This window comes from Bos taurus, chromosome 17, assembly GCF_002263795.3.
Source record: "Bos taurus isolate L1 Dominette 01449 registration number 42190680 breed Hereford chromosome 17, ARS-UCD2.0, whole genome shotgun sequence".
In the NCBI taxonomy this organism is placed as follows: domain Eukaryota; kingdom Metazoa; phylum Chordata; class Mammalia; order Artiodactyla; family Bovidae; genus Bos; species Bos taurus.
This window is the reverse complement of record NC_037344.1, coordinates 58714526-58734824: the sequence shown is the minus strand read 5'-3', so window position 1 is coordinate 58734824 and position 20299 is coordinate 58714526. Positions and strand designations below refer to the sequence as shown.

Here is a 20299-nt window from a genome sequence, read left to right as displayed (position 1 = left end):
TTCTCAAGGCAATCACACTGGAGTGGGTTGCCATTTCCTTCTCCAATGCATGAAAGTAAAAAGTGAAAGTGAAGTCGCTCAGTCGTGTCCGACCCTCAGGGACCCCATGGACTGCAGCCCACCAGGCCCCTCCGTCCATGGGATTTTCCAGGCAAGAGTACTGGAGTGGGGTGCCATTGCCTTCTCTGACATTACTTACTACACAGTTGCAATTCTTTGATTAGGAAACGAATTTTTGAAACTAGAGATTTTTGAAAATGATGAGTAAGCTGGATTTACTAATGATAATACTGTCACAAAAAGAAAACTCATTGGTAATCTGAAAGGAGGACATGAGTGAAGGGGCAACTTTTCCCTCAACTAGCAGAGGCCATTAACAATAATGAACAAAACCAGAATTGATTTCTGGCAGGTCACTACACAAGCAGTCTTTGGTTTCAAATTCTTGAAGGGCATCCATAAAACATAGCACTTTATCCTGGAACACTCACCCTGCCAGTCAGCACTGCCTTAAAGTCCAACCCTCGGCTTCGCTCTACAAATGCAAAGGCTCAATCTAAGAGTAGAAACAGGAACTCCTAACAAGGTGGGAAACGCATAAGCATGGAGAAGCACTTGATCCAGGATGACTACAGACCAAGCTGGTAGTGAAACTCATGCTCCGCTCAAAACTGGCTTCAAGATCATGCGACCCTCAGATACAGACAGACAGGCCCTCAACACCACAGCTCACCCAGCCAGATACCATTTGTTTTCCAAAGATGGCTGACACAACATATTCCGTCCTGTGCTGTGCTTAGTCACTCAGCCATGTTCAACTCTTTGCAACCATGGACTGGTAGCCCACCAGGCTCCTCTATCCATGGGGATGCTCCAGGCAAGAATACTGGAGTGGGTTGCCAAGCCCTCCTCCAGGGGATCTTCCCAACCCAGGGATCGAACCCAGGTCTCCCACATTGCAGGTGGATTCTTTACCATCTGAGCCACCAGAAAAGCCCAAGAATATTGGAGTGGGTAGCCTATCCCTTCTCCAGCAGATCCTCCTGACCCAGGAATCGAACCAGGGGTCTCCCACATTACAGGCAGATTCTTTACCAGCTGAGCTGTTCTTTTTACATTGTGACACTGTCACTCTTCTCATCAAGGAATAGGGAGTATGTCACCTTCCCTGAATCTAGATGGCTCTCTGTGAGTGCCTCAACACACAAAATTTGGCCAGAGTGACACCATGCTAGTCTCCGGGTTCAAAGCTTCAAAAACTGGCAGTCTCCATGTTCTGCCTCTTGGAATGCTCATTTTTAGAATCCAACCACCTCGCTGTATGGAAACCCAGTCACATGGAGAAGCCGCAGGTGGTGGTTCTGGCTATCTTGGCTGAAGTTCTAGCCAATAGATAGCACCAGCCACCGGCTATGTAAGAAAGATATCCCCAGGGACTACCAGGTCCTTGCCACAGAGTCACTTTTAGTCTTGGAGTCATACTGGGAGTCCTCAGACATCCTGGAGTACAAACTAGTAGCCCCTGTTATGTCTGGAGTTCTGACCCATGGAGTCAATGGGTATAAAAAAATAGCTGGGTTTGTTTGTTTGTTTTTTGCCACTAAATAACTTATCCAGTGCAATCAGCATCCTAGGCAGAGTAGATTCAGTACTTCATTCACAAAAACAAAGCTCTTACAGTACTCACCCTAGTCTTGCTATATAACATGATCTGGATGATTTATTGCTGGGTGACAAATCATTAAGGTAGCATACTGACAGTGAAAATATTAGATTTTAAAGGTTCTGATTTCATTACCAAGTACAATATAAACAAAGATGTAGAGATTCAGTGAAACAAAATAGGAAATTTGTAATTTACAGTATTACATATAGGACATTTTTATGAGAAATATTATGATGTAATGGAACACTGGGGTGGTATTCAGACAGATGAGTAAAGACACAGCCAGGCAACTCTAGCACCCAGCCATTCAGGTGTTCCAGTTTTCCCAGCTGAGGCCCCAGACACCATGACTCAGAGGTAAAACCTACTATATGCCCTGCCCAAATTATTGATCAAAGAATGTGTGAGCATTTTAAAGTTAAAAAAAAAAAAAAAAGCTATTGTTTACACCACCAAGTAGAGGGTGGTTTGTTATGCAGCAGCAGATAACTGGAGCAAATGATAAGGGGAAGCCCACTGCAAGGAGGCAGCAGAGGTAGCATTTGTTATATGAGAAACAAATGCTATCAGGCAGGCAAGCTAATGAGGGTGTTAAGAAAAAGCTGTCCCAAAAGGGAGAACGAGTATTAAGTCCTAAAGCAGGAAGGAACCTGGAGGCATGAGAGACGTCAAGCACGTGGCAAAGGCTAGATGATGCAGAATTTTGTACGCCTTGATGAGTTACTGAGAAATTATCTTCACTGTACAAGGAAGTCACTGTAATGCTTTAAGTAGGACATTCTTTCAAAGATCCCTTTGGCTGCTGTGTTTCCTGATGTTAAATACGGAAACTAAACTAAACACCGTGATTCCTTTAGGTCTACCATGCATACACTCAGTGTGTCTCAAAACTGGGTCTCTAGATAACCCTTAAGTTCTCTACAAAATTAAATAATCTTTTAAAATTAATGTTGATTTGGGTCCACTGAATGCCACCACACAATTTCTGTGTGCATGCATTCACACCTGTAAGTCCTTCACTGAAGTCTAATGAGAAAAGTACAAGACTCAGTCTATGTATGTATACACTCACATACAAATGCGCTAGACGTAGTCACACCACATGAGGGCCTAATGAAGCTCCAGGAAACTGTGCAAAGGAAAGTTTTACATGAGTTCCAGCAGGAGGAAATGGTGGAAGAACTGAGTCATCACACCATTCACAAAATAGGCAAGTCAAAATTAACAGATCTCTTTCAAAACAGACAGTACCAAACTCTTACAGAAAGTTATATTCAGGTAAACATCAGGTAGCATAAAATGCTATGATGTTACTCTGTATTTTTACTGGTCATACAGTTTTGATGGTTACATTTAACCTGTAAAATTTTTACAGTTTAAGGTTTTATAATTATATATGCTATAAGGGATTTATTTTTCAATTAGTCACACTGTCTCTAAAATCATAATAAAATGCTGCCATACATAATGTATGAATGTATTATACATCTGTGACTTTCACATCATTCAGTAGACACATGTTATATGTTCATTTTCATCAACATTTTATTTTCCTGAATAAACTTAAGATCCCAGCTCATCTATGTCAATTATTTTAAGTTAGCATAAATAGAAGGGAACTGAGGCAAATCAATGGCAAATAACCAATAGTTATTTTGAAATAATTCTGTGTTTTAAGAAAATAGTCTTCTCCTTCCAATATGTCTTTACTTGACTAAATATTTTTCATTCTTCAAAGTCTAATTCAAGTACCACCTCTTTGTATAAACATCCCAGACCACTCCAGCACAAATACTTTTCAGTACCTCTAAACCCCCACATAATGTCTACACCCTACCTCGGCATGCTTCCTAACACTGTTAGCTATTCCATGCATTTGTCTCTTAAGATGGCTGATGAGGAGATGACAATGTTGCTACAGGTGCTATGATGATGATGACAATGGCAGCAGCTATCATTCACTAAGTGCTAATTTACATTCCAGGCACAAAATTCACTCTGTGGTCATCTCCATCTTACAGATAAGGAAACTGAGGTTAACAGTAATTATGTAATTGTCTCAAGGCCACAAGAACTAATGAAGGAACCAGAATTCAAAAATTCTGACTTGATTAACCAGAGTTAATCAAAGCATGGGCCTTTGAAATATCAGAGTCATAGGAGTGTGTGTGTTAGAAATTCTCAGGTACCCCAAATTACACTAACGTCTCAGGGAAATGGTCTTGAGAATCTAGTAACAAGCTTCCCAAGTACATTCTTATGTATGTTGAAGATTAAGAAACACAATGCACCCAAATAGCACTGGGTGCCTCCATTTAGACTATTTTTTGAGTCTACAAACAATCTGAAATAGCTCTCCTTTAAGTAAAGAATACAGACAAGAGTAAGCCATTAAATTTTTATAGCTGTTAAAGTCTAAAAAGATCTAGTTACAAAAGACACAGCTGCAATTATTAAATTTTATAAAACATAATCCCCATTCTATAGGTATGTATAGCCTACACTTAGAAAACAGTAATAATTTTCATGGTTTTCAAGTATTTTTTTTAAACATAAAGGTTTGCTGGTGGTGTTCGTATAAAGCCTGGAAGAGTTGAGTTCAGGATAGAGATTGGATGGCAATGACACAGAAGGCTGACAGGGAAAAGACTATAAAGAAAGGGAAAGAACCAAAGATTCCTTGAGTGGTTCCTGTTGTCTGTCAACCCCCTATTCTGCAGGAAAAGCAAAGGTCAAGCTAGAATGCTCCCAGAGCTACAGTGTCTTTTCAGAATTTTATGATTCAGTGAGGTGGTTGCTGAGTTAAACTACTGTCTTCCTATACCAAAGATCTGTCTTTGTCCATCAGGATGGATCTGGGGAAGGTCAACTTACACATGTCTGACCTTGGTCAAGTCGTATGTCTTCAAAATACATCTGCAATATTGTGACCTATCAGAAAGATGTGAAAGGTGTGAAATTTTTATTCTATAGTATTTCCTTCACTCTGTTCTGTTTAACCAATGATCTAAGGCACTACAGTTAAAGGTGTCTTAAGACAACTAAAATCTCTGCCTTAGGATGTTTTATTACGTAAGAAAAGAGGAAAGAACCAATATTTTCAAATCAAACTACCCTTAAATGCCTACTTTATTAGTAACTACTGAAAATTAGAGCAATTAATACATTTGATTAATGGAGGACACCACAAAACCATAATATAGTTGAGAAATATTTCTGATTCTCTGAATCTACCATTGCCACCTTAGTGTTAGGTCGAGAAATGAGTGGGCTACAGATGACAAACTGAGCTTTTGATATGCCAACCTCTCACGCTGTTTAACCAAGGGCCTTTGAACCAAGAAGATCATAGAGCGTATTTCTCAAATTTTAACCCAGCCAGCATTTCAAAGTTTGAAAACCAGGAACTTTATATAGTGTCCTATATTTTACCTATTTTATCTATTACATAAACTAAAAGATAAATCACAAGGTGATTCAATGATGGATTGGTGAAAACTTGGTAGGTTTTCCAAACTACACTCAGCAGGAAACAATGAATCATAATGCAGATTTTTTTTTTCAAATAAAGACATCATGATATCTAGAGAAAACACTGATTTTCAGCAGTCAGTATTATAATTCCACCAAGGGGTGCCAGTTCATAAGGGAAATAGTTTGTCATGTAAAGTCAAACCTAAAATTCTTTGTTATACCTACCCATTTTTTTTTAAAAGAAGCGATAAACGACTCTCCTACAAGTTACCATAATGTGTTGTTTTTTTAAAAAATATCTTTCCAATCTGGTTTTAAACTCCTTAAGGGTAGAGAATGTGTCTTCTATCTCCTTTGTTTCATAGAGTAGGTAGGACAAGGTAGGAGAAGGCAATGGCACCCCACTCCAGTACTCTTGCCTGGAAACTCCCATGGATAGAGGAGCCTGGTGGGCTGCAGTCCATGGGGTTGCCAAGAGTAGGACACGACTGAGCGACTTCACTTTCACTTTTCACTTTCCTGCATTGGAGAAGGAAATGGCACCCCACTCCAGTGTTCTTGCCTGGAGAATCCCAGGGACGGGGGAGCCTGGTGGGCTGCTGTCTGTGGGGTTGCACAGAGTCGGACACAACTGAAGTGACTTAGCAGCAGCAGGACAAGGTAATATGTGCTTGCTGAGTATTTACTAGATGAATCGCTGGATGTGAACTGTTCCAGTTTCCAAGTCAGATAGGACATTTAAGTGTACTTTCAATTTTAAGTGTACTTTCTTTTTATAACTTGCCTAGGAACAAAATTACCTGAAAAGGAAAATTTGCATAAAGTGAGCAAAAAGCATATCCTCCTTTTTTTCCCCAGCATACTCTGTCCTCATCTCGCTTTATCTTCCTCCAGAGCACTTACCACCATCTGACATGCTATATATTTACGTGGGTACATTGTCTGATTCCTTATCCCATCTCCTACTAGAATATAAGCTTAATGAAAGCAAAGATTTCTATGCTTTGTTTCAAAGCTATATCCCCAGGGCTCAGAACATTCCCTGGTATACTGTAAACATTCAATAAGTATCTGTCAAATCCATCTTCAGAGTTCCTTAATGGTGAATGAACTCTTTTTATTTCTTCCAGCAGCATCTTTAGAGCTCTGATTTGATACTAACAAATGAGTAAGTCTTTTGGATATGCTATATGCATGTAAACAAAAATTATTTCATCCCTTATGAAATACTGATATCTTTGAGGTGTTTTATGTATATATATATAGCAGGTACCTGAAGAAAGGCATATTTAAGATAGAAAGCCATCACATACTCATTTAATCACAAAAAATGATCCAGAAAAGCAGACAATTACTAAAATTGGTTTAAGACCATAGCCTTCAATTACAATTGGTCATCCCTCATGTTAAACATCTCTCATGCAGCAGCAAAAGCCTGATTCAGCCCTGACTTGAAGAGTATAACAGTACCAATACTATTCCTGTAACTCCTTAAATTATTTCAGTGGGGGGGTGGGGGTGGGGGTTCTAACTAACATTATTCCTAAGCAGCAAGAAAAATGTCTAGAATGACATAATCATAACATTTTATCTAATTAAATTTTAAATGTCTACTCGCTTTGCTTGACTGTTAAGCTGCAGGTACTACAGGTACTACAAGGTCTGTCTCCTTCAATCACGAATTATTTCATTATTTGCTTACTCAAAAGAACAAAAAACAAAATCTGTTCCCTGTCCAATAGAACATAATAATCATGACTGCAGAGAGATGACAGGGCTGAGCACAACAAATAAATATTTGTTCAACTGAATTCAATACAGAGATTAAGATGCCAATAAAACTAATCTTCAATCTACAACCTTATTTCTAGAGAATTCAATTATCATATTAAAGATCCATACCAGGAACTTAATAGGAAAGCAATTAAGTAAGCCTCAATTAATCTGTTAACATTGTTTCAAACCAATATTAAAGCTATGCATAACCAGTTATTGTAATTACATAAATGAAGGGCTATAAACATTAGGTGGCAGCAGCAGTACACTGTACTCTAATCCTGAAATTGATCTTTTTATACCCTCATATATAGAAATCTGATCCATAAATGGGGCTACACAAATAGACTCACAGATAAAATGTGCAAAAGGAACTGAAAACACTATAATAAAACACAGTATCTCTTAGTATCTAGATTCCTCAAATTATTCTTTAATGAAATAATTGAGCAATTTCAAAAAGCAATTTCCTATAAACATACTTAAATTTTTGTTTTATATTGGTTCTCTCATAATCTACATCCAACCAGCCAACTGCTACCTTCAAAACTGTATGTACAATATGACCACTTATCACCATACCAATCAAATCCAAGCTACCATCAGCATTCACCTAGATCATTACAACCACTTCCCTGCCTCTGCACTGTCCCTCCCCATCCCAGCCCCAACCAATCTGCTCTCCAGAGGGTAGCTAGAGGGATCCTTTAAAGGTCACCTCATGCCTCTGCTCAGAACCCTTCAATGGCTTCCCAACTCAGAGGAAAGCCCTACTTTGTCTTCAATACTCTATGTGGATGCACCCCACCCCCATGCACGCCCTACCCCAACTTCACCCCTACTCCTCTTCACACTCACTCGGCTCCAGGCACACTCATCCTTCATCAGGTCAACAAGCACTCTCCACCTCAAGAGCCTTTGCGTTTACTCTTCTCCCTTCCTGGTATGCTCTTCTGACAGTCATGCCCAGTTTTTCCCACACATCTCCGTCAGATGCCACTGTAATCAGTGAGACTTTCTCCTGATCACTCTATTTAAAATAGCAGCTATGTTTCTTACTGCTTCACTTTTCTCCCGGACACTAATCAGCATCTGACACACTTTATATTTTGTGTTCCTTTACTATCTCCTCTAGAAATTGAAAGCCACAACCATCAACATTTCAGTACGTTTTCTTCACTGTTTGGTCCAGAGCTGTAAACAGTACCAGGTACGTAAGTAGTGGCAGTCAACTATTTTCAACTATTTGACTCCTGCTGTCAAACAAGCTTATAGCAATAATTTTACAGCTGGTTCTTACTTAAGACGTACAACTGCCTGAAAATTTCAAGAGTGCTATTGGTTTATTTACTGTTTTTAAGTTCAAGTATGCATAATCCGAGTATGTGTATGTATAAAAATGAAGTGATATTTTTTAAATACATACATTTTTAAAGCAGTAAGAACTTGAGTCAAATGTGTTGCAGTGACCTAATGAATTATATTTTTATGTTAATATTTTCTTTAAAATACAATATACTGATAAGTTCAAATTATATATATATATCTTTTAAATAACTATTTTTAGTGTCTTCAAATATTAAGTTCTTCCACTCAAATCAAACAGGTGAATTCAAAATTGCCTGTTAAATTTTTAATCTTATCTACTGACAAGCTTTGTGGCTTCAGGCTCTGCTGGTTTCAGGGAGAGAAAGAATTACAGGTTTGCTCTCCACTAAATGACTCTATAATCGGTGCTGATTGCTTAATTCTGAACTACATCAGTAGCTAACCACTGATTATGAAATGCCTGGATCTAGTTTATTTTCTTTACTGTTTACATTCTGTAGAATAAACATTTGAGCAAGAGATGGAAATACTAAAGAACCTCAAGGAATTTTCTTTATACCTATAATATACCTTTAAAATTCTCACATGCCCTTTGTTAGGATGATCAGTATTAGAGCTAACCTCTTAAGTGGCTTTGAAAGCATCTCAACACATACGTGAGAGAGTCATCACTGTCACTTATTAATTGTAATACGTGGCAAGGGCTTTTTTCACAGAGCATACTTGTACATGTTCCAAAGAAAAGGTTACAAAATTGCCCAGAAAAGGTTCTTGTTTTTGTTTTGCTTTGTTGCTGTGCAGAGTAGGGAAGCAGGAGAGGAATGGTAACACAGAATGAATAGAAATCAGAAATTTAACAAATGTGGAATACTTTCTTCTTTCTGTGTCAAACTACAGGAGGCTACCTGCTCCTTTGCCATAACAATGTATGCAGAAAATTATCATGCCACAGTTTACCCACATAACAAGTAAAATGCAACACAAAATTATTTCTTGGTCATAAATTAACTAAAAAGAAACAAAAGATAACCAGAGCCATGGGAATTCAGGTATACCCATGACTGCTTGAGGAGAAGACAATGGCACTCCACTCCAGTACTCTTGCCTGGAAAATCCCATGGACGGAGGAGCCTGGTGGGCTGCAGTCCATGGGGTCGCTAGGAGTCGGACACGACTGAGCGACTTCACTTTCACTTTTCACTTTCATGCATTGGACAAGGCAATGGCAACCCACTCCAGTGTTCTTGCCTGGAGAATCCCAGGGACAGGGGAGCCTGGTGGGCTGCCGTCTATGGGGTCGCACAGAGTCGGACACGACTGAAGCAACTTAGCAGCAGCAGCAGCAGCATGACTGCTTGAAGGCTGGCTTAGAAAGATCTCAATTAATTACAAATAGGTTGTGTTCCAAAATGTAATTTGTAATTTCACTAACCTGGAATTCAAAACTGTTTTCTCATAAGAACAGTGTTAAATGTAGCAGTTAGGTTCCCAGTTTGTCCATAACAGCTGACACTACCTTAATTTACACTTCCTCTAAAGAGTTAATTCACCTCCATTACTCTTCTCAGGGACCCCTTACTTCTAAAAGGTTTTAATTGTACATTCATTGACTTTTGTAGTCTAAGCTAGACATCACCACTTTATATGCTTTCTATATATTCCTATGAAAACAAGAACACTGCAGGCCAAGGCAAAAAAAAAGAAGAGTGACTGACAATACTTTCTGTCCTTCGTGTATCTGGAAAGAGCTAGACCCTGATGAGTTTGTTCGCCTTCATCAACAGGATAGATTAATGTTACAAATCCTAAACCATGTAAAGTGAGTATACAAAACTTGTTTTCAAGCAAAAAGAAAATCACAGTACTTTCTACCTTTATAAAATCAGGTTATTGATTGGCTAAAAGAGACCACACACACACACACATACTTCCTTAAAATTCCCAATTATTTAGCCAATGCCATAGAACTTAATAAAAGCCAGGTGGTTAGACAGAACCACAGAAAAGGCACATATGCAGCTTATCTTTGCTTTGGCTTTCCCTCTACCCGTGGGTTCCACATGCCACACACTAGCAAGAATCCTGACTGAACTGAGAAATTCTTGCTATTGCACTGTCCCAAAGGCTTAACTTACCATTTGGAAGTACTCACTCCATGATTCCACGTAAAGTAATGCTTGAAAATCAGCGTTCTTCATTCCTAAATCAAACTTAGCAGCAACAAGGCCACATCCTCATCTAGGGTAAGGAAGCAAAGTTGCTGTCCAAGCATTCCCCCAAATTCCCCTATCTCCTGCTGTCCTGAAGGGCTTCCCTGGTGGCTCAGATGGTAAAGAATCTGCCTGCAATGCAGGAGACCTGGGTTCTATCCCTGGGTCAAGAAGATCCCCTGGAGAAGGGAATGGCAAACCACTCCAGCATTCTTGCCTGGAAAATTCCATGGACAGATGAGCCTACTGGGCTACAATCCATGGTGTCACAAAGAGTTGGATGCAACTGAGTGACTTTCACTTACTCCATTGTCCGGAAGAGCTTGGCTCCCCTACTGTCCAACTCTAAAGCAGATTTCAGATACCTTTTCTGAAATTCTGGGTGATTCTGACTTAGATCTGAGGATCTCTGTCCCAAATCTATTCTTCAATTAAAAAAGAAAAAAAATGTTCTTTTTTTTTTTTTTTCCTTTAATGAGAGAGCCTACCCCAAAACATGGAACTTTGGCTCAAAGCAGTCTCAATATAAATTCTTTGTACTAAAAATCAATTTGGCTAATATAACTAATAGCTCACCTACTGAACTTTTCATCATGAATTCATAGCCACTATGAATGTTCTCTAAAACTCCAACTACTTCATGGAGAGACTTTTTAAGGATTCAGTTCAGTTCAGTCACTCAGTCGTGTCTAACTCTTTGCGACGCCATGAACCGCAGCACGCCAGGCCTCCCTGTCCATCACCAACTCCTGGAGTTCACGCAAACCCATGTCCATCCAGTCAGTGATGCCATCGAACCATCTCATCTTCTGTCGTCCCCTTCTCCTCCTGCCCTCAATCTTTCCCAGCATCAGGGTCTTACTGAGATAATATCTAAAAGTACCTAAAACTGTCTCCAGCAGAGGGTAAATGTTCCATAAAAGATTATGGTAGTCTGTGCACGTAAGCTGTCTGACTGCTAAAGCTAATACATTCAACAGACTTAATTATTTGCTACCTAATAATCAACTACTATGCTACACTGCTTTCAAGCAGCAATTCATGGCATCACCAAAGCATTTCTGCCGTATGGTTGCTCCACTTAATTCACCCCATACCACTTACAAAGGTAATTACATGTGTCTATGTGCCTAACAAAATAGCAGTGCAGGGCACAAGATTGTTGTCAGTATACTAACTTCATATTATGATCCCATTACCTTCACATGGCCATTTAAATAAAACTGGCTTATCAAAATTATCCTCTTCAGATCAATAAATTACTGGTGTGGTTTTTTTTCTTTCCATAAGATGGCTCTAGTAGTGCTTAGTTCTCTAAAATCATTCAAAACAATTCCTGGATTGGATTGTGACAGCTGTCATACGTAAGTGTGCGTTTTAAAAAAAAAAAACTTTTCAAAACCGGGGAATTTTTGTGTTGAAAATTTTGTGAATTTCGTATTAAAGATGAAAAAAGCAATATTTTGGCATATTATGCTTTATTACTCCAAGAAAGGTAAAAAGGTAACTGAAATGCAAAAAAGATTTGGGCAGTGTATGGAGAAGGTGTTGTAACTGACTGAATGTGTCAAATGTAGTTTGCAAAGTTTCCTGCTGGAGGTTTCTCACTGGACAATGCTCCATGAACGTGTAGATCAGTTGACATTGACAGTGACCAAATCAAGACATTTATTGAGAACAATCAACGTTATACCATGTGGGAGATAGCCAACATACTCAAAATATCCAAATGAAGCACTGGAAATCATTTGCTCCAGTTCGGCTATGCTATTCATTTTCATATTTGGGTTCCAAATAAGTTGAGCAAAAAAAATCTTGACTGTATTTCCACATGTGATTCTTAACAAAAATGTTCCATTTTTAAAATAAATTGTGATGGGCAATGAAAAGGGGATACTGTACAATAATGTGGAATGGAAGAGATCGTGGGGCAAGCAAAATGAAACACCACCAACCACACCAAAAGCTGGTCTTCATCCAAAGAAGGTGAAGTTGTGCAGATGGTGGGATTGGAAGGGAGTCCTCTACTATGAGCTCCTTCTGGAAAACCAAACAACTAATTCCAACAAATACTGCTCCCGATGAGACCAACTGAAAGATGCACTCGACAAAAAATGTCCAGAATTAGTCAACAGAAAACGCATAATCTTCCATCAGTATAATGCAAGACCGCATGTTTCTTTGATGTCAGGCCAAAAACTGTTACTGTCTGGCTGGGAAATTGTGATTCATCCACTGTATTCAGCAGACATTGCACCACTGGATTTCCATTTTTTGGTCTTTAAAAAATTCTCTTAATGGAAAAAGTTTTAATTCTTTGCAAGACTGTATAATGCCCCTGGAGCAGTTCTTTGCTCAAAAAGATAAAAAGTTTTGGCGAGACAGAATTATAAAGTTGCCTAAAAAACGGCAGAAAGTATTGAAACAAAATGGTGAATACCTTGCTCAGTAAAGTTCTTGGTGAAAATTTAAGTTTCTTTTAGTTTTACTTAAAAACCAACCCAAGACTATCCATTTTGGCCAACCCCTACAATCCACCTCATACCAAATAGGGGAGACAAATTTCTGAAAGACAAAGTGCTCTTTAGAGGAGACAGAAGGAAGTTTAGTTATGCTGTGTCTCCTGGTACACTGTTTGATATGGCAATGCTAACGTTAACCAAACCAATGGTCTAAATGGCAGATGAAAACTGTCCAAAGGAATCCTGACACTTAATCTCTGTGGACATCAGTATGCTTCAGGAGTTCCTTATCATAGGCTGACAAACCACCAAGATGGATTTCTTAGAACAGAGTCTCAGGATAGCTGGATCTTTAAAGGCCCCTTCCAGTCCTGAAGTTCTAAGTTCTTTCCTATTACTATGTGGCTTTCAGAGTAAATAGCATGTAGTAGTTTCTGAGTAACTGTTGCAACTTTACCAATTAGCCTAAGCCTAGTGAGGGAAAATTTTTTTAATTCCCCATATAATAATGTTTTAATATCATGCTCCAGGTTATCTGCAATATCTAAACAAATCAACAAACAAGAAACATTGAATCCCTTCCTATCTGTGACAAGAAATATTTAAAAACTGTATTAACGACAATTAAGCAGTCCCTTGGAACATGCAGGTTCGCACCATCAACCCTTGATGCAGTGGAAAATCTGAACCCAGCGTTCCACATCCCTGAATTCCACCAAGAGTGCATTGTGTAGTAGTATTGCATCTACTCTGGGACCTATGGAGTTCAAACCCACATTCAAGTCAATTGTACTTTAAATTTTTAAGAAATCTTCTAAGTAGCCCCAACTCAAGAAGAGTGACAAAGGCACAGACCAAAATATCAAATGTACATCTATGACAACAAAGACAATCACCTGTCAAGTATCTGTGGTATGCAGTTTCCTGCAAGAAGGAACTACTGGAGCTGTAACGATAATTATACCCCTGGGCTCATGCCTGCAAAGATGACAGGAGACATATATTCACTTAACATTCAACAAATATATGTATCTTTGCTGATTATTATGTACCCTTGGCTGCGCAGCATGCAGGGACTTCTCCGACCCAGAGATAGAACTTGTGCCCCCTGAAGTGAAAGCAGAGTCCTAACCACTGGACTGCCAGGGAACTCCCACAACCAATATTCAGTATGCAAAAATCTGTGTTTAGTTAGAAATGCTGGGGGCGAAGGCGGTGGGGGGGGAGGTCCGCAGGGGTGCTAACCCACTGTATTAGTTTTTGCCGGGTTTTGCAAAGGAAAAAAAAAGGAAAGGAATGGACGGAGGGAGGGAAGGAGGGAGGGAGGAAGAAAAGAAAAAAAAGCAGGGAGCCAAATCAAAAACTTAACAGAAACTGTTTTGCTTTTCCTCTTACAATTTTAAGGACCAGCCATATTTCTGAAGCCCTGATATCTCTTACTATTCCACGTTCAAACAGCACCTCACTTCAGTATGTGCTAAGTCGCTTCAGTTGTGGCCAACTCTTTGCGACCCCACGGACTGCAGCCTGCCAGGCTCCTCTGTCCATGGGATTGTCCAGGCAAGAACACTGGAGTGGGCTGCCATGTCCTCCTCCAGGGGATCTTCCCCATCTAGGGATCAAACGCACATTCTTGTGTTTCTTGCACTAACAGGTGGGTTCTTTACCACTAGAGCCACTATAGTGTCCAATTTGACATTATATTGGATCAAAGCATCTAGTTTTCCTCACGGCCTGCGTAAACTGCTGATCGTGAAACTTAGAACTGCCAGAGAGCTCCATCTTATCAGACTCTTCACATCATGAGTAGTTGTTACCAGTATCAATAAAATATAAAACAGAATTGTTTTCCTGTGACTGCTATCCTGGCTGAACACAATCCCTGTAAAAGGTATGGGGAAATAAGTCCACACCTGGAAATCTTTACCAGACAACAGAGCCCTTTCTGACTGAAGAAGGCAATCTTGCACTGATGAATCTGCCTCAGAAGTCTTAATAGCAAGTTAAAATCACAGAATGCCAGTGGGGGGAGCAATTAAGATAAGCACAGATACGAAGATTTAGTCTTCTCCCACAAATTGGGAAAACAGGGCTTATAGGATAGCTTTTATAGGATGAAAAAGGATAATAAAATTGTCTTTTTTCCAGGGGGCGTGGGGGGGAGGTAACTCAGAGAGGTATGACATTTCCTTCATTTTGGTTTCTAACATATCCATAGTGACATAAAAAGATGCCCTTATCTCCCTTGAATTGTATAACATACCAATTAAGTATATACATTAAGCATATACATTTAATAAATGCACATATGGAGATATTTAGCTGTCAAAAAAATGGCTCAAACTGCAAAAATCTTTCAAAGACCTAATTGGAATCAGAGCTGACATTGAGATTGCTGCTATACCAGTACGGCCCTAAGCCAAACCTCTTGTTCTGGCTGACCATGCAGACTGTGTCACTGGACATTAACTTCACACAACACGCAACAACCACCAAGTGTAGCCCTCTTGTGTCTGCCTAAGGCCAGATTCTACCTTTCCTCACAGGAGAGTAGATTATCAACGTACTCAAAATACTACAACAAAGTCTTGGAAAGAAACCAGGAGGACAAAAAGTCACTTCTGTTCTTCTTAAAGTCTAGATATTGTCATCATTCAGTAAATCAAAGTTCTATAATGAGGTGAGAAAGCCTTAATTCGCCAGGCCAGCATTCCAAATCTCCCAAGCATCCATCTTGGTCCTGTCTTCCGCTTCCTGAATACACCTCTGTTCTCCAGCTTTTAAATTCCCCTACCTGCTCCCTAAACACGCTCCACTGACACGCAGAGTTATCTATTATTTCTGGAGTCTCCCACTGTACTCAAACACACTGCATTTCCTAACTTTTACTGTTATCTGTGTAGGATTCTAAAGCTGGGAAGATAGTGAAAACTTACTTTATTAATGGATACTTTAGAATAATGGAAAAAATATAAGCTTTGGAATTAGACAGGGCTTGATTTGAAACCCAGATCTGCTGCTTCTTGGTTATATAGTCTCAGGCAGATCATTTATTTCTCTCAGTAGGTTTCCTCTTCTGTAAATACAATCTATAAAATATCACTACCAGTTATTCAAAGAATTAGAGCTAGTGTATGTAAAGCATATGGCATTATACTAGGCACATAGTAAGGACCTAATACATGGCAGTTATTATTGTCATTCAATTTTGTACACCCCTTCACTCCATTCCCAAAGGTCCATCACATCGCCTTAATGTTTTTTTTAAAAATGAGAAAATTAAAATGACAGAGAATAAACTGGACCCACAATTTCATCTTAACCAGGCTTGATGCAACCAAAATCATGGGGAGGTGTGGGTGGGGTACTGTTTAATTCTAACACTCTGTTATTCAAAAGAAATGTGTCTAAGTGGTCTCCATGAAGATGCCAATTTTCATATAATTGGTTAAGAGATCAGACATGTCTTAAGCTACTATAGAAATGTCAGAAATGTTAAATGCTTTAAGTGAAAGTGTTTCTTTACGTTCTATCTTTAAATTGCTTCTTCGATGAAAAAGAAAATTATTTTAAAAGGTATCATGAAGAGACCACATTAAGCAGGGGGTGAGGACAGAGATTTAACAATAAACATATACAATGGAACTCCTCTGTTGCACTGCCTGTAGGAAAATACGGGAGTGCTGTATGTATCCCATGGAGAGGCCTGAACCTGAGCAACAGGAAGCCACATTACAACAGACCTCACTGCAGAAACAAACCTAGAGCAAGTTTTGGAAAACCAGAATTAACCATCATGTCAGTAAAATGATGCCTTCTATCAACAGTGGCTATGGAAATGGAGCAAATCAATGGATGTTGATTGTTAAGATTCCCAAAGATGATGATAAGTACAAAAACACAGGAAAGCAGAGGATAATGTAGCTCTCTAAGATATATCCTAAATCTAAAAATTAGATATTTCCTAAATTTGAAAGATACTCAATTCAAATACATCAATGCTCAACTTCTATTCCCTATGCTTTCTCACCTCTATACTTCCATTTATTTTCTTCAGTTTGTCCAAGATGTCTGAAAGATAAATTCTGCTTCTTTGGATCATTCAAAGACCATTTCTTCCCGCTCCCCACCACTACCACAATTTCTTCAGCATTTCACCTACCCGGATTTGTAGGACTTTCTTGCTGCCTATGACATGGAAATATCTTTTGTTTCACAGATTCTCTCTTCCCCACTGGATTATAAACTCATTGCGGTCAGAATGTTCTTATAAAGCTCCAAAGAGTTGTAAAAGAATAAATATTTTCAGAAAAAGTTTGTTGAATGAAAGGTATTAAAAGGTAATTTTTTCAAAGTCTGGAATTATTTTTAGCATAATCACGTTCTAGCAGATTTGCATTACTGTTTCCATATCTAAGCAAACTTAAATAATAATAATGGTTCCTATCGTGCTAATATAAAGTGAAAAAGTGAAAGTCAAAGTCACTTAGTCTGTTCCACTCTTTGGGACCCCATGGATATATACAGCCCATGGAATTCTCCAGGAAAGAATACTGGAGTGGGTAGCCTATCTCTTCCAGCAGATCTTCCTGACCCAGGAATTGAACCAGGATCTCCTGCTTTGCAGGCAGATTCTTTACCAACTGAGCTATCAGGAAAGCCCAAGGAGCTAATAAAAAGGTATTATTTTGTGGATTTGGCAGAGGGGCGAAAACAGATGATTTAAAGGGTCAAATTCTGTCTTCAGATAAAGTTGCTCTAACTTTTGGCATATGTCTACTACTCAAAGAAATGCAAGACACAATTTAATAACATTTTATACAACACCTTGGAGGCTTTCTATACATTTGCCCTCTCTGCTTCCCACTTCCTTTGCACTGGGGCCTCAGAAAGCAAAAGAGATCCTGAGTCGAACTTGGAGTCACAGGACCCAGTCTTTGCAAAACCCAAAGAAACAGAGAAACACGAGCAGGGGATAAAGGTTGAGAGCTGTTCAACAACTGAAAACAAATGTAAGAAAAATACTAAATGAAACATGTGAATACTGCAGTGTGGTTATAAGAAAATATTTTTTTTTAAAGAATCATAATGAAATAATATATAGAACTTGTTTTAAATTTTTCAACAAAAAAAATGATGAAGCAAATATGGCAAAACACTCTTTTGAGGTGTTCAGTATAATATTCTATCTAGCTTTTCATATATTTCAAATTCTTCATAATAAAAACTAAAAAGAATTTTAAAAACTTGAAAAAAATATTGAGCTGTGAAGTGTGGATTCTGGTCCCAGCTAGGTCATGTACTGATGGGCAAAGATAAGTAAAGTAAACCTCTGTGAGTCTTAGTTCTTCATCTGTCAATACTACTAAGCTTAAGAGTTATTTCAAGATTAAATGAGAATGTAACATAATGAGGGCAGTGCCATCACACAGTAATTACACCATATAGGTTAGCTACTATTATTGTTAGTATTCCTGCTGGAAAGTGCAATAACCTAGTTAAACAGTTTTATTTTCCCGCTGTATACAGAACTTACTGCTGATGGCAGCAGGGGTACCGGGAGGAAAAGATCAACTGTCTTTCTCTGGTCCAATATTTGTAAAGAAACTACAGTGGCAGCTAAAAGCCACAAAATTAAACAAAGAAAGGAGGAAGCTAAAGCACCACCTCCCTCAGCAAGAGAAGACCTAGAGCTTACTACGGTGACTGACAGCTGCCACAAATCCCCACTGCCACGAACTCCACCTCCACACACACAGAACTGGAAGCAATCAAGCTTTGTGAAACAGCAGTAATCTGACATGGCATTAACAATAAAAATCAGTTGCTATTCACACAATAAAAAATTAAAGGTAAGAGTTATGTATGCTTAAAAGGCCAAGAGCACATTAAATTCACTCTCCTAGAAGAAATGATGGTCAAGATTCCAATGGGATATGCACATGGGAAGCAAATGATTTCTCTCAAAAGAAAGAAAAGACACATCAGCTTCTACTTCAACCCATCCCCCTACTGCAGAAAAATTTTGTAAGCAAACAGAAAAACCTTCTAACTTAAATATGCAAAGGTTATGTTTAGCTTAATCCTTCCTTTTGTGCTTAGAATATACTTGCCCATGAGGACACTGAAGACTTACACCATGGCCTCACAGGTTCCTTTCTTCCCCAAACTGACAACATTCAGATAAAAAGAAACAATCCCTTCACTAAAAATAGAAAACAGAAAAGACCGTAATACATATCAATGTCAGTGAAAGGAAATTCAATGAAGAGTAGACCTAACACAGCAACAAGAAGAAAAGTCACTGCTGCCTGGAGCATTGTTCTTATAGCAATAGCAGAAATAGTGATGATGTTCACATTAACAGCTTATATTTAGTCTTCTAAGCTAAGTGCTGTGCTAAGTGATTTACTTGCATTAACTCATATAATCCTCAAATTCAACGAAGTATTATGACTTTAATTCCCCACTTTGCAAATGAAGATGAAATTTAGTGGTTTTGCCAAAGGTCATACAGCCAGAGATGGGATTTGAACCTGGGTCTATCACCAAAGCCCATGCTGTTAATTAATGAGACACAGGCTCTCTTGAATGGATTCCTACAGCTGCCATAAGCCTGGAGCTATGACTCTGGTATTGCCAAGGCCAATTAGAGGCACTGACAATGATAAACCACAGTCATCTTGCCGCCTTCCAATTTAAAAAAAAAAAAAAAAAAGATGTTAAAAACTAATTCTAGTAAGTATACTTTAAAAAGTTCTTTTTGTTTTTTTTACCATTAGTTCCATGCAAAACACTTACTTTTCCCATGTTGTGAGCTTAAATTCACCTTATTCAGAAACTTCGGTTTACAATGATTCATTTTCTTGTGCTTTCAGATAAGTAAAGCACTATTGTACTAAGAATGAAAATTGAGCCGATAATGATTAAAAGAGGTACCGGTAATTCAACAAAATAACATGAAAAGTATCAACATAGCATAAAATATACCCACTCCACTTTTACTTTGTAAAACCTATTAAAAGAGGTAGATATTTAACCCCATCCACAGAAAGTAAGTACCCAAATTTTAAAAGTCATATTTTTTTTAAAAATTACTTTTTCGGGCTCTGAATACTTCCAAATCCCAAATGTATTTTAAATTAATAAAATTTAATGAAGGAAGCCCAATGGGGTAGATAAAGCAAATGTACCACAGTTAAGTCACAATATGTATATCTCATGTTTGTTCATGAAAAATGTTCACAGCTGAAATACTGTGATCTTTTGATCACAGCCTATTAGTACTATGGACAGTGCTAGGATTCATTCCACCACTGGGAAAACATTTTACCAAACAATATCTTAAAACAAGTATCTGGTTCATACTTATCTATGACCAC

At 38.6% G+C, this 20299-nt stretch overlaps 1 protein-coding gene and 1 long non-coding RNA gene across 4 annotated transcripts in view; one reads left to right on the top strand and one right to left on the bottom strand.

The window, feature by feature from the left end:
* Positions 1-20299, bottom strand: part of MED13L (mediator complex subunit 13L) — a 282978-nt gene that overhangs the window by 159181 nt on the left and 103498 nt on the right. The gene's annotated exons all lie outside the window — the stretch shown is intronic.
* On the top strand, positions 1853-18757 carry LOC132342625 (uncharacterized). The gene is made up of 3 exons (XR_009491082.1): positions 1853-2023; positions 8052-8126; positions 18447-18757. It is a non-coding gene; the product is annotated as an uncharacterized lncRNA (long non-coding RNA).